Raw genomic sequence first — 14717 nt, forward strand, 5'->3', positions numbered from 1 at the left:
TGGCCAGGGAACTGAAGCTGCATTCTCCCGGCCCCAGCAAAAAGCTTGGGTGATACCATATCCATGGCTGTGGAACTGAAGCCGCATTCTCTCGGCCCCACCAAAAAGATTTTTAAAATATTTCTGCACCTTCTGGATTGAATTGAAGGTTCCCACATATCAAGACTTATCTTTGACAAAATCCTCACCAAATAATAACCCGTTAGCATCTGCACCTGCCTGCTAACTAGGAAGTTCCATTATTTTCGGGTCTATCTTCATAAAAATACTCTTTCTTCTTTCCATTCATAGAGCTTCATTAGAATTCCCCAACAAATAAATAGCCCTTTGCACCCACTGATGCATCTATTCTACATTAATTCCTGTATTATTAAGATACAACTCTTCACACACATCAAATACCTTTGTGAAAGGTTCCAGCATAAACAGTTATTTTTTCTGACATCCTTTAAGGCCTTTATCTAAGCCTTTTCTTGGATCGCGATTGGACCTTTTTCAGAAAACTAACATCTTAGGTTCCAATTCTGAGGTACAGGCCACCTTACTTTCCAACATAGTTCTTGAACATTCTGACCTCAACTGTGTCCGTACCTCTTTCAGCATCTCACACCTTAGCCAATACCCAACATACTGTGCCACATGCACTGCAGGGGACCACTGTGGAGATAATGGACGTTATTTAAGGTGTAGATCAAACATGTCCTCCCCCAAAGAATCCATTAAAATGTTGTTATCATCCACCTGTTTATCTCTCTTCTGCCTCTTTGGTCTTACATTTTCCTGATCCAAAACATGCAGATCAGAAGAACAACTTAACTCGATATCTCCATTACTTGACGTCTCGTCACAAGCCATCGCTTTGTGATCCCTCTTTCTGCTCCTAATAGCCTTTTCTTCAAAATACAATTGATTTGATCCTTTTTTCCTCTCTTCGGGACCGTCTAGTCCAAACAAAATAAGAGTCTTATTCTTTTATCCAACTGTTTCCTTCTTTGCAGCTCTCCTTAGACATACCTACTTTTACCTCAGTTTCCTCAATGAACCAAACCCATTTTTGCGACAAATAATTTTTGGTTTTTCCTATAGATGGATGTACCTTTTCCACACATTCATCAAATCATCTTCCACAATTCTGATGACAAAGAAGAGAATGCTCTTTCAACACAAGCTTGAACCTTCTCATCTATTCTCTGACTTACTACAGAGTATGTCATTTTTACCTAAATCTACCTTCCAATAATATATACTGCCAACTAACCTTCACAAGCAATCAATATTCCACTCAATATCTGACCGTGTTCAAACTGTCACAATCTCTCCCCATATGAAGCGGTCTTTCCGCTAAATACAATCTCGACTTCCCAAAATGCTCCTTCAAAATACTAGTTTAACTATATACCAGTTCCCAGTTCAAAATGGCTGCTGCATGCATGCCCCTCACACCGCTGAACGGCAACCTGAAAATGACACATCACCCTCTACATGTTCACACACAGGCATGACAGGCGGTAGACCTCATGGGGCCGCCACACGCTTGCGCTAAGAGCACGATAAGCTACTGAACTTACAGACCGCTCCTGAGCTCCAGAATGCCGGCACATGTGCACCAGTAATGCAATGTTTTTTAAAGAAAACTCACGAAATACCAACTGTAGGTTTCCCATAACTTACTTCAGACGGTCTACCACCCTAAATATTAACTCACTTCCCAACACAGCTGTTAACGACTTCACTTTGAGATAAAGTTTCTGTGTATTCCAAATTACTGAAAGCTTAACTCACTCAAAATGAAGAATCCCCCAACTGCCAAAATAAAGAAGCCCTACGCAAATAAAATGATACCAAATGAACTCCTATAGATGGCGAACTTCATCGAAAGTAATCCTTCCACACATTCAACAACTTTTACTTTACTGCTTTAATCTGACAAAGCAGTCTGCAAACATTCATAAATACTCAGACTCAGGCCTTGTATGTATCTGTGCTTGAGCAGCAAGAAAGAAGGAAGATGTCTGTGTGTTCCGAGTTTTTATGCACATTTGGACTGTTAGGGTTTTGGTTCTAATTCTGTATTCTTATTTGGTTGCTGCTGTATTTGGGGAGCAATAGAGAGGATATGCATAATATTAGCGTCCATCCATTCGCATAAAATAACTTAAAATAGCTGCATTCTGACATTCTAAATCGGCGACTGGGGGCGTCACAAGTTGTTGACTATAAAGAAATTAGAAACTGTCTTTTATACAGGGATTACAGAATCCCATGTATTATAAAAAGTGTCCTACCTGTCTTTAGCCTGTTTCTAAGCACTCTCAAGTTTTACAGATAAGAGAATAGAGCATGTGGCTGTGCAGTCATCTGCACAGCTTTCACTCAGCTCAATGTTTTTAGGAAATTTGGCATTTCATTCCAGATTTTGAGGTCCACAACAGATACCATAAAGACTGTTCTGAATGTTCCCTTTAGGCGTTAGGACTAAAATAGGCATGTCCAGTACTTGTGTACCAATTACAGGATGGGCTTTAAGTCCTGACCAACATGAGAGTGGAGGAAGCAGATTAAATAAGTGCCAGACAATTCATGGAGAAACAAGTGGAACATCTTCAAACAACAGTACCTATATGGCGTTTCCACCTGTAGAACTAAATTTTAAAAAGACATGCAATTAAAAACGTTTACTATCCAAACTACAGACATGCTCTTATATGTTTACAAAAAGATTACTGTCCACCTTGAATGTTTAAAGAAAAAAGTTCATGTTGAATACCAAGTGGCTTCTTACTCTGCGGTCTGCACCATTTACTTTGAAATGCAAAATATTGTTGAATCTCTAGGTACAAAGATCTCAAACAAACCACTGCATTATGCTAATGTGCTTTTAAAGCCATTAACACAAGAAAAGGGTTTCATAGTTAGTGATTTTTGTTTTTTTACATTTGCATAAATTTGAAATGTGGAATGTTACTTAAACCCGACTAATGTAATATACAAATTGTGAGAGTACGTCAACAGTACGTCGAGAAGGGTCCATAGAAGTGCCTTGTGGCCGAGACATAACTGAACTACGCTACACTCCTGCTTAACAGGAAACAGGAAAAAATTGTGAATACTAAGCAAAAGGGGCTGTGCTACAACTACAAGGAGGCCTCATGGCAGTGGCGTATGTTATAATTATGGGCCCTCCCTACAGAATGTGGCATGGGTCCCTAGAGCTCCCATGGCGCTTAGATATTCCTTGATCTTGAACTGAAAGGGGGCCCTCAAACTGAACAGCGGGGGCACCCTGAAGGATTAAGGCTCCTCCCGCACAGAGTTTGCATTGCACCCCTGCCTCAGGGGTAAGAAATAAATGTCGGCTAGGTTCAAGAAAGTAAGTTGACTTACAGCACTTGTGCCTCACACAGCAATTTTAATCGCTGCATCCAGGAACCTCCTGGGTTAGGTAGTCCAGAGTAATAAGTGTAGCAGTGAAGGTTCTTAACCAGAGAGCAAATAGCTCATTGCTCTTTACAAATGACTCATCACTTATTACCCCCGGGTTAATTCAGGAGTGGGTCACAAAGAGGGAACTCAATCACCACAACCTGCATGAGTTAACACGCTCTGTTTTAACTTCATTCCATACATTACAGAATTATCTACGACAACTTGGCTTTCTGCAAATTCTTATCAAGAGAAATATAAACCTGTGTCAGGAGGAAGCAGATTCTGGTCTCCCGCATAATCCTGTTTTGCCTGCCTTTCTTCCTTCTCCTGAACACTGTAGCCTTTGGAGGGGCATGGGGGCTCTCATAATCTCTTGTCCCACCCATGCCAGTTGCTCTTCGCACTTGGGTGGACTGTGTTCAGACTTGCCGATTCAACTGCTCTCGACTTCAGTAGCCTCATCTTGGACGCTACAGTTCTCAAGCTATTACTGCAAATAATATAATATTTTTTTATATGTTTGCAATTACCAGTGTAACAGGTGTAGTTAATATTTATCCACTGCTAGATTCCTTGAGGTAATTCATTTACTGCATGAGAAACAACAAATTCGGAAACCATGCACGTGAAACTAATGAGAGGGTGTGCAAATCTTTTATTTTTTGTAAAAAGGGGAACTTGTTGACAACAATATGATGTGAAAAAAAGTATGTCGCTAAAACCCATGAAAAGCAGGTTTCCTGCCAAAATTTACTTTTCAGATAAAAAAATAAAAGAATATACTAAAATAACAAAGTGACTGAGATCTCCTGTCCCACTCAATCAATCAATCAATCAATCAGGGTTTGGTAAAGAGCAGCTACTCACTCGCGAGGGTCTCAAGGCGCTGGCGGGGAAGGGGGCGGGGCGGCTCCACACTGCATGTTGAGTGTACTGCGTCCAACACAGAGTTTTCTCAATTCCACAAAATGTATTTAAACTGACATATTCTCTTTGGTATAGATCATGAGAAAATAAGTACCTGCAATATGCACGTATTTGCTGAATAAAATTCAAATATATGAGGTATGCAGAGTCAGAATCAAAGCAATGGATTACCTCAAACTAATGGGGCCACCCACAAAATGTTCTCCCACATGTCACAGATATTCATTGGCCTTGGGCTGCATGGGCCCCCACCGAAGTGTTAGGGCCTTCTGAATGGATTGGGTCACCTTAATGGTCGGGACCCCCCCTCCATCACAGCAGGGGGTGCAGTAAACTGAGTTATGCCCCTAAATCATAGAGTAATTTATTTCACAGGTTGTACAATGCGACCCTCAGAATAGGAATGTTTTGAATGGCTCTGAACCGCCACCATAGAGCCCTACCCCTCCTCATTTCCAGCTCATGAGAAACCACGTAAAAAAAATGTATACCAGATTATCGAGTATCATTGGTAAACAATTCGAAAAGCCATTTGGAGAAAAAAAAAGTTTCATTAATTAAGCAGGTCTTGATCTAACCTGGACTTTGTAGCTGCATGCAAAAGTCTTCTCAGATATCAAAAATGCTACACGTGTTAGCAATTTGTGTCTTTAAGGGTCTTGTCTGTGTACGAGTATCAGAGAGCCACAAACCACTCAAACGTAGTTGCAAGATACGTTTCTTTAGCTTGCAGAGTACCTGCAACGACGGACAGCCCTCAATAAGGACTGTGTTATGTGTATATACAGTGTAACACTTATAAAACACAGTAGGCAGATCAGTGGCTCTGTATTCACGAAGGGGAAGCATTTGTAAGCACATTGATTTGGTTTTGCAGATTGCTACCAAAAAACGGTCTGACCTTCGGATACAAAGCAGTACAAAAGGGGGTGGTGATGGACCAATCAAACACTCACACCCAGTCAACAGATCTGGGTTTAATCCATCACTGTTCTTTAGCCCACTCTGCCACCCCAGTTCAGACATGGCCATATGCAAATCAGTCTGACCCTGTGCCTCATGGGAACAGGCCAGCCCGAACTGCCAAGCCATGCCTTCCCTGGACCGGATTCAAGCTTCCTAGGACCGGTTTCTGGCATTACAGCCGTCTTCAGCCAGGCTTGCTTGAATCTAGTGGCAAAGCGACCTTCGGATACAGGCAAAGGGAGAGTTGCAGTTAGAAGAGCCTTCGGGTAAAGTACTAGAACTTAGGAACATGTTTCTTCCAAAAGGGTAACCATCTTGCTATGTGCATCTGCGACACGAAGAGTTCCTGAGGCTGGGGAAGACTCTCCGTTGAAAACTTCCTGCAGCCAGCTGAGCCAGGACCAGGGGAGTCAGAAAGTGTTGTAGTATAAGAGCAAAGGCAGATCTGAAATGTTAAATTGGCAAAAAGCGAAGCTACACACACAAAAACAAGATTTAACAAAGCCAATAGTTTTATCTTTTATATTGAGAAAATGTTTTCTCTAACTCCACTAACATACGTCCACACAAATTCTCTTTCCAGCGTATGCTGACGGGGTATAAAAAAATACTCTTACTAGCCTGCAAGCGTGACAGAGGAAAGGTGTAACTAAAAGTAGCCTCAAAGCAGTGCTGAACAGACAAAATAGTGGGAGGTTAAGATTAGGACTGAAGGTTCTACAACGTCACTGCCTGGTGAGCTCAACAGCAGGATTACTGTCTTCAGTATGAGGCATGCATGACCGGGAGAAAGTTAGACAAAAGAATTAACACCACACGAGCACACACCAGACACTTGTCAAGCACCTCCATTTATTTAGTCTCCTTGAAAAAGTCGGCTTGAGAATGTCATCCCTTATTTATCCCCCCAACCTGACTTCAGCTTTGAGGTAGGAATTGGCAAGTGAGGCTAACAACGTAGGACGCTACCTTCCTTACAAAATTCTAAATCAGAAATCTAGGATGGATATCTTGGTATACCTTAGAATTAAGAAGGGATTGAACGGAACCATTAGTTCTACTTGAAAAGGGCAGTGTTTATTCTGTTTTTCAAATAGATTTGTGTATATTAACTTAGAAGTGTTAGATGAGTTACTATTTAGTAGTTGTAGGGACTTAGCGCTAACTCGTAGGTCATCTTGGAGTGAAGTTATTACAAAATCAAGGTAGCTTTTAATATGCTACTGAAATGTAGACAATTAAAAAGTGTAAAAATGAAGTTCTTGCTTTTCTTAAACATTTCAAAAGAAGAAGCATGTGTTGAGGCAGGTGTATGTAGGTATTAAGTGGAATATATGGTTTATGGTGACAGTGGTTTAAGGGAGATTCGATGTAATAAGCGTGGCGTATAATGTGTATCGATTATGGTGGGTGGTGTAGAGTGATGATGACATCTTCGGTGTAGATGCTGGTGTGAAATATGGTACTGTAGTGTATACGTATTGGGGTATGATGTATTACTTGTAGGTGGTGTACTGTATAGGAGGTGTCTGGTTGAGGATATAGCATTTGGGGCCAAAAGGATGTAGTATGTAAGTGGATGCATGCAGCAAAGGGGAGAGGATGCATGCTGTGTAGGTGATAATATATCCCAGTGTCTTTGGTGTGGATGGTGTAAGTCTTGTTGTGGGAGGTTTGTGTAGTGCTGTAGAGGATACGATGTTGATTGTGGTTTTGATGATTCAATGGCATATAAGTCATAGGAGGTGGTGTAGAGTTTAAGAGTAGAGTTTAAATGGTTGTGCTTGGATAGACAATTATGTTGTAGATAAGTAGTTAAGAACTGTGTAGGTTATGGATTATACTGTAGGTGGGATTTTAGGGTATGAGTTGTAACATATGGTGTAGGTGTTGTAGGGTATGGGTGGTCTTGTAGGTAGTTTTTAAAGTCATGGGTGGAAGTGTAGGGTACAACTTGTGGTATAGGTAGAGGTGAAGGGTATAGATTATATGGGGGTGTACATCCTGGTTTAGGTGTGATGTATATTATGTATGTTGTGTATTTGGTTTGGCCAATTATGTTGGCTGTTAGACCATTGGTGATGGCATTTGGAGGAGAGAAGATGCAAGTGGTGGTATAGAACTTTTGATGTAACATAGGTGGTATTGGTGCTTAATTTGGAAAACAAATAAATTCAGGTACCTACTTTTTTTTAGGAGCACAGAGCCTACTGCCCCTGCCGGACTACCCAGATTCACCAATAGCATATCACTATGCCAATGTCAGTGGTGCACTAGGGATTCTTTTTGTGTCAAAAAGGAAAAAATAGGAAGGGCACATCATCTTTTTCAGGGTGATGCTGCCAATCAAAAATATGGAGTCATCCACTTCCATCAATGGTTCCGTCTACTTGACATCAATGCGAATTAACATCCAGCACTGTGCTGGCTCTAAATATTATTATTACTGGCATCTGTAGCTATCATAAATATAACTGTACATATTAATGAATGTAAATAGCTAATGACAAGCGCTCTGCCTCTGTACATCAACTGCATTTGTTTCATCCACCTTTTCTCAAACCATCCACCTACCCCTCCATTAAAGTGGTGTAAACCCACACTGTGTTTCCAAAAGACATGCCCCTTTGTCAAGGCTGAGTCTGCACCTGGGCGTATCAGACTGAGGGCCATTTCTCGGAAGGAGTTGGACACCCAATGGGTAAAGACATGCTAACGTGCAGCCACTGTCTGAGATTTCATAATATGCATGTGGCATCCCAAGTTGATTGTCAAGCACACATGCAATGGGATAGAAGCAGATGCAAGTGACTGGTGGGCCATAGGGAAATGCATCCTTCCCAGAAAAAATATATATTTATAATGGATCAGAGAGTTCAGGCCCAGGGGCCTTGAAAGAAAGCCAGTCATTCATAATAAATGTTGGTGCGGCTCATCAGCCCAAATTACCTACTAGTTGTCATAGGTGGAAGATGATGGTGGTGGTGTAGGTGCAGATGTAGGTGGTGGTTTAGGGCAGAGAAGGGGTGCATGGGTAGGAGATGAGATATGTTGCACTGTAGGTGGTACCGCAGTTTGTAGGTATATTGTGTTACAAGAATATAGTGGTGGGAGTGTTAGTGGCTGAGATGTAGGTGGGGTGTGCATTATACTGAGAGGTAGGGGCATGAGTATGACAGTGAGAAATTGTGTGTGATGTCTTCCTTTAAGTAGGGTGTGGGTAAACTGTAAGGTATTGTTGATGGTACACCCCAAACCAGCTCCACATCTTGGTCAATCAGATGGGAGCAACCATAATTGACCTTTCCAATAAAGATCAGTGTTTATACCAATAGGCACTGCACCTTCATGCACAGCAATGAAAGTACTAATTTGCAAAATGAGAAAATGTGATGTTCTCCAGCTCTTTGCCCAAGCGCTAGGCCAATTATCAGTTCAACAGTAACAGATCCCTATATGGACCAATGGCAGGACTTTCTTGATTCTACATTGTTTCAAACCACATCCGTCTGAATAAAGTGCTATTGGCTACACAAAAATGTCTCAAGTGACAATGATGTATTTATTTTCTATTAACACAAAGCAGTAGTACAAACCACCTGGTATCAGAGCTGCACTAATGCACACTGTTAGTTTCACAAATAACTAGTGAAAATGACTATGTCACACATACAGAAAATTACACTCTACCATGAAAGCAGCTTTTTGCCTATATGGCTATTTGACTCAAATGGGATATGTGCATGTTGTAACAATATACTATTTAGCGGAACTGTGACTTATTGTCATTTACTTAAACCTAAATAACTTTCAATAATATGTGTATATTACATACTATTGTAAATCAGACAGTTGAACACTAAAATGCGTAATTTTAAATAGATCTAGCCAGTCCAGATCTACCAATGGGATTCATAGCTAGAACCTAAGACAAGTGTCATCAAGGCATCAACCCACATAGCACGGCGCCTCCTTCCCACAACAGCAGCCGGGGAAGATGACTGAGTTCAGATAATGAACTACATTGTTCAACTAGTTCAAAGAATGTTGAGTGTGCCTGAACTGGAAGGCATGTTGCTGGAAATGTCAGCTTTGAAAATCGTTCCTTTTCTTGTGCAGAAGACTACATATGTAAATGGCAATGGTTTGAATCTGTGCTGCAACAAGACCCTGAATTAAATGAGTCCCCGAAAACATCCCTTTCTGTTTGTTCATTTTACCTATATATAGTGTTCGAAGTCAGTAAAAATGGTGTGGTTCGTTGGCTCAGATTTGAAATAGATGCCTTGTTATTCTGTCTGATTTACAATGCTTTTTATTTTAAAATGTTTCAAGTTGGATTAACAATGTTACTTTTATTTTAATGTTTTAACTTCTGTGAAAGTGAATATGAGGTTAGTGTACCTTCCTAAAGGGGGCTCAAACTACTAACACAAAGAAAGTGGGAAAAAGTTTTTTTTTTAAGTAACATCACTTTTCTAAACAGCAACTCATTTGAAGGTATAAGTTTCTCAAAGAGCACACATCTACTGTAAATATGAGATCAGATCAGCTAATAACTTTCTCCACCTCTGAAAGCTCTAATTTCATGAATGTAAATTGAAAATAAAAAAAATACATTCTATGTCTATCAAATTACACTTTTTTAAATTAAGAGGGTATTAAGCAACAGACAGGATGGATTGTCTGAAGAAACAGGTGTGGAAAGTTAATGCAGGACTTAAGTACCGACCTCTCTTGTTAATTGTCTTTAGCCAATTAACATACAATATGGGCATACAAATCTATACTTCTCCTCACACGTGTAACCAGCTGGGTTAATGTCTGTAATTAACACCTCAATATTCATGTACGTCTTCCTGCTCCTAGGGCAAGGAGTTACATGTAACAGGTCCTATTCCAGTAACATGGTGTCCAGGAGTGCATCCCTTATGTTTTGAAAGTAGCATGTTAGCACTCTAGTAGTCTATTAAAATTCGGTGGGATTCATACTGCTACCCAGTTCAATAAATATGCACATACAAGAATCACATGCATGCCACTGCCCCCTGCTGCTAAGACTCTCTACCTGAAATTCAGGTATGGGAATCTCATGTTGAACTCTAACATAGAACGTTGGTCAAAGAAAAACCGGGCATCTACAAATGATATTAGTGGAAGATGTCCTATGTGTTTAGCTTCCTGTATGGAGAACGAAGTTCACATGCTGTTCATATGTAAAGCGTATTCGAAAGCCCGGAAAAAATGGTTAAAACCCATGTGCGCTCTCCTAGGAACTAGATCTTGCCTTATAGCATATAGGATTGTAAAAACTAATACTGCCCAGTTTATTGTTTTCAGTATCAGTAGATTCCTTCATTCAGTGTTTATTGTTCGGAAGAAATTGGGTCAGATGCTCTGAGGAGGTGCACTTTATATTCCACTCCTGCTGCTAAATGAATTATGTTAAATGAACCATGCTATAAGGAGACTGATGAATTTTGATGTTGCACTTTACTTTTTAAAAAAGAATTATTTTATGAACTGATGTATGTAATTGATTGATCCTTGTTTTATGTATGTATATATATATGTGTCTTTTATGGCTATCTTGCTGAAATAAAGATCTTAATAATAATAAAAATTCGGTGGGATTCATACTGCTACCCAGTTCAATAAATATGCACATACAAGAATCACATGCATGCCACTGCCCCAGCTCACCACAGGCTGGGGAGAGTGAAGGGTCTCAGTTATAGGGGATTGATCATATTACGCCAGATAATGGCAAGGCATCGTAATTTACATTTCCCCAGTACAATCGTTGTTTTTGCACCTGGACCATTATAATTCAGTTACAACTGGTCCACGGGAATTTTCACAAAAGGTATACATTGTGTCCCCCTGTGCTAAAAAAAAATGGGTGACTGTGCACTGTAGCATTTGTATCAGATGTAAAGCATGGAATGTGTTTTTCAAAGACGTGCGATCTTTAGTACAGATTCTTGCAATTTTAAGTCAGGCCATGTTTAACAAAGTGACAATTCTCTTAAAAAATAGATCACGCGCGTATAATAAACACTAAGGTTGCCTGATTTCTGACTGGCAATCGAACCACTTACGTTGTTCTCAGAAGGAAGACAGAGGAGACACCTTAAAGATCTTTGTTTTGCTCTGAGAGCTGACCCTTTTCACCTCTTCCTTGCTCTGAATTACTCTGCTATCCATGAAGGCCTCAAAAATCCCATGTATGACCTCTACCTACTTATGTGGATACAAGCCTTCCTGTCCCATAAACAGCTCATCCTTTAGACCCGGGCCAAAACTTCCCTGGAGCGGATGTCACGTGACTCTCGGTTGGCAGGAATGAAAAAAACGTCTTAAACGTTCACGTGAACATGCGGATGGCATATCATTGTACTCACCTAGCTCAGTCCTGCCTACATTAATGAGTAAGGCGTAAGGTGTACAGTAAGCAAGAGGTTAATAAACAATGTGCACTGGGCCCTAACAGCGTCCCGTGATCTACTACACATACACTCAGAGCCGCCTTTGTTAAGTTAGCGCCCTGGGCGGGGAGAAATGTGGCACCCTTGCTGATACTTAGTGAATTAAATGAGACAGCAGGGGGGGCATTTGACTCACTGGTCAGGCCCTGGCAGAGGTGTGACTGGCCCCTGAGCACAAACATCTCCGGACCGCCCCCAGCGCGACTAAATCACAGAAAGCTCAGCTGCCTCGCGGTGATGATGACTTTGTTGGTGTGTGTCAGCAGGGGGTGAGACGGCGAAGAGCTGCCAAGGGGGGGTATTGGGATGGTAAAAACAGTGCCCGCTGAGTGATAATGAGGGATTAGAACCACTTTAAACTGGAAAATCAGACAGAAACATGCACTCATGGACAAGGCTGAAGCAAGATGCTGTTGGCATTAACTTAATGCACACTCCTGCCTGCGCCCCTCTATATTGGCGGCCTCCCATGCTAAATGAAGGCCCTGGGTTCCACAGCTGTTCAATGAGGATTCTCCCATTACCACTGTGTGACACTGCGCTTTATCAAACTGCACCATCACATGCTATATTCTTTTTTATCAACACACTTAAGATCTGTTAGAGCCAAGAAATACTGATCCCTTCAAGAATTATAATGCTATATTCTTTCACACTGCCTTGCGTTAAACTATGTCCCATACTAGCATAACTATGTCTCATACTAGCATAATGTGCTCCTGGGCTGCAGCTATTCTGCATTGACGCCTATGGGATAATAAATATTATTCTGTGCGACAATGCACTGCAGACCACAATACTTACAGTAACGTTGCTATACTGTACCACAATGGATGGGCACACTCTGCATGATTTACATCTGCCCTGTAACGGCGTACTCCATTACGGTAGACGTACACCTATCCCTCTAACAGTTTTATACATGTGATCAACTACACCGCAGTAACTACTTTGAGTGACAGAGCACCATCCACGCCACACTGTGCCCGCAACAACACAGAAACTGGGTAATATAGAACGACTTGCTGTAGTACGCACACACATTTCAGTCAGCACAAGCACAGTGGCAAAGATAACTTAATAATGTGAGCCTTGCTATTGGCTGTCACTGTAGTACAGTGGCATCACACCGGGGAAACTTCTGTGCACATCTGCACCGCATCCTTTCCCAGAAAACCCTCATCCGAAGCAGCGCAGCGAGAAGCGTGTGGGTAAGGCGGCAGGAATGTTAGTAAACAAGCGCCTCCGGGCATGTTTCTTGCTCCCGATTCAAGTGCCTGCTGATCAGACGGCTTCCCTCCTCCCCCCGGCAACAGAAAGACACAGACGGAGACACTCGAGCACAGGGAGACGCGCGGGGCTTCCACAGGCTGGAAGCCGCGCCGCCTCCCTCAGGCCGGAGGACAACACAGACCCCTCCATCCCCAGATCACCTTCTGCCGCCGGCCGCCTCCTCTCGGGGCGCTGCGGTCAGCGCGTGCCCGGGTCCCCCGGGACTGCACGTCCAGCCGGGGCCTCTCCTCGCCCTGCAGTGGCCGAGGAGGTTGTAGCTTCTCTCGGCTTTGAGATAACCCGGGCCTCGGCTCCCGTTACTTGTTGCTCAGCAGCAGCGACACCATCCGCTGCCGCACCGGGAGGAGCCTGAGCGCGTCATCGCGACGTCAGGCAGGGGGCGGCCGCGGCCCCCTTCTGTGCATCCTAGGAGCCCCCCCCCCGATTTGGGAAGCCCTGGTCAGACTTTCTTTGGATACTGTCAGAGCGTACTTTTACAAGAAACCATCAAGTGTGTGTTAAAGATTCTTGCTATCTTGGTACACACTTACAAACTTTTCTTACTGATGAAGGGTTCAGTCTATTGTTTCTCAGCAATGTTGATAGTTTTCAACTTTTTCCCCCTACAATATTCCTACCAGCAAAGCAAATATATTTGGAAATAGTTTGGTTTATTTCTGCTGGAAAAACGTTACCATTAAAGCCTTGATATTGTTTTCAGTTGAAATAGTCCTGGATTAAATAAATAAAAAACAGAGTTGAATCTCAAAAAATAACTATTCCGCTCTCACCTTTCTATTTACAACTCAGGGCTCATTACGACTGCCAGACTTCAAAATCAAACAGAAAGTCACTGACCGGTGCCTATCTGTGGTTACAACATACTGCTAACTTTTCCAAGCGTCAGACCATCAGAAATTCATCAAATAAGCAGAAGCTCTGCAACTAGCATAGCAGGGTACATTTCAGCTGGATTCTGAGCAATATACAGCAGGATGTGGAGTGGTGTGTTGATTTCTCTTACTGACACTATGCAGCATGCAGACAGACTGACCAATCAGATACACTATATGACAAACATAGGACCTCTGCGCCACTGGCGTAGCAAAACCCGAGCCCCCTTCAAGTCCATGGCTTTAAGTGAGCCGAAAACAGTACTGTTGCTCTTAAAGGGGCGTGGCCTAAGAAGATTAACTAGGAATCCTTCCAAGAAAGCGGCCCGCCTATGTAATTAAGTTTGTGGCTTCAAACGTGTAATCTAGGATCCTGTACTGCACATAGTGTCCCACCAACCAGTAATTTGGTGCCTCTCTGCGTGAGCTTTCGGCTATTGCATCCAACTATAATATTATCTGGAAAATGGAAATGCTCATCCCACAAGCCAGACATATTGCCTCTGCCAATGCTTGTTAGCAGTATCAGACAAATGAGCAACAACAGTTTTTGTGGTGAAAAATACATTTTGAAAAGGTTTCAATTCTACGAATACAGACTGTGAAATCACACTTTACTAAAGTCTGTAAGGTTTAGTGATCTCTGGAGTGCCTCAATCACTCGTGCGATTGATTCCCTATACATTTCTTTCCTCGGCAGTTTCTTTTAGACACAATTATCTACTCACGTGTCTCTGAGATCCTG

The 14717-nt window shown here is 42.0% G+C and overlaps 1 protein-coding gene across 9 annotated transcripts in view; it reads right to left on the bottom strand.

The window, feature by feature from the left end:
- The window catches only part of MPDZ (multiple PDZ domain crumbs cell polarity complex component), an 856387-nt gene extending 842941 nt beyond the window's left edge, over positions 1-13446 (bottom strand). For 7 of the 9 annotated variants that reach the window (XM_086961393.1, XM_086961386.1, XM_086961392.1 and 4 more), the window contains exon 1: positions 13241-13446. The gene's annotated coding sequence lies outside the window, so the exon portion shown is untranslated. The remainder of the gene's footprint in view (positions 1-13240) is intronic. The other 2 variants (XM_086961394.1, XM_086961389.1) reach the window with 2 other exon arrangements.
- Between the last annotated feature and the right edge of the window lie 1271 nt (positions 13447-14717).

Source organism: Lissotriton vulgaris, chromosome 3_1 (assembly GCF_964263255.1).
Source record: "Lissotriton vulgaris chromosome 3_1, aLisVul1.2, whole genome shotgun sequence".
Lineage (NCBI taxonomy): Eukaryota > Metazoa > Chordata > Amphibia > Caudata > Salamandridae > Lissotriton > Lissotriton vulgaris.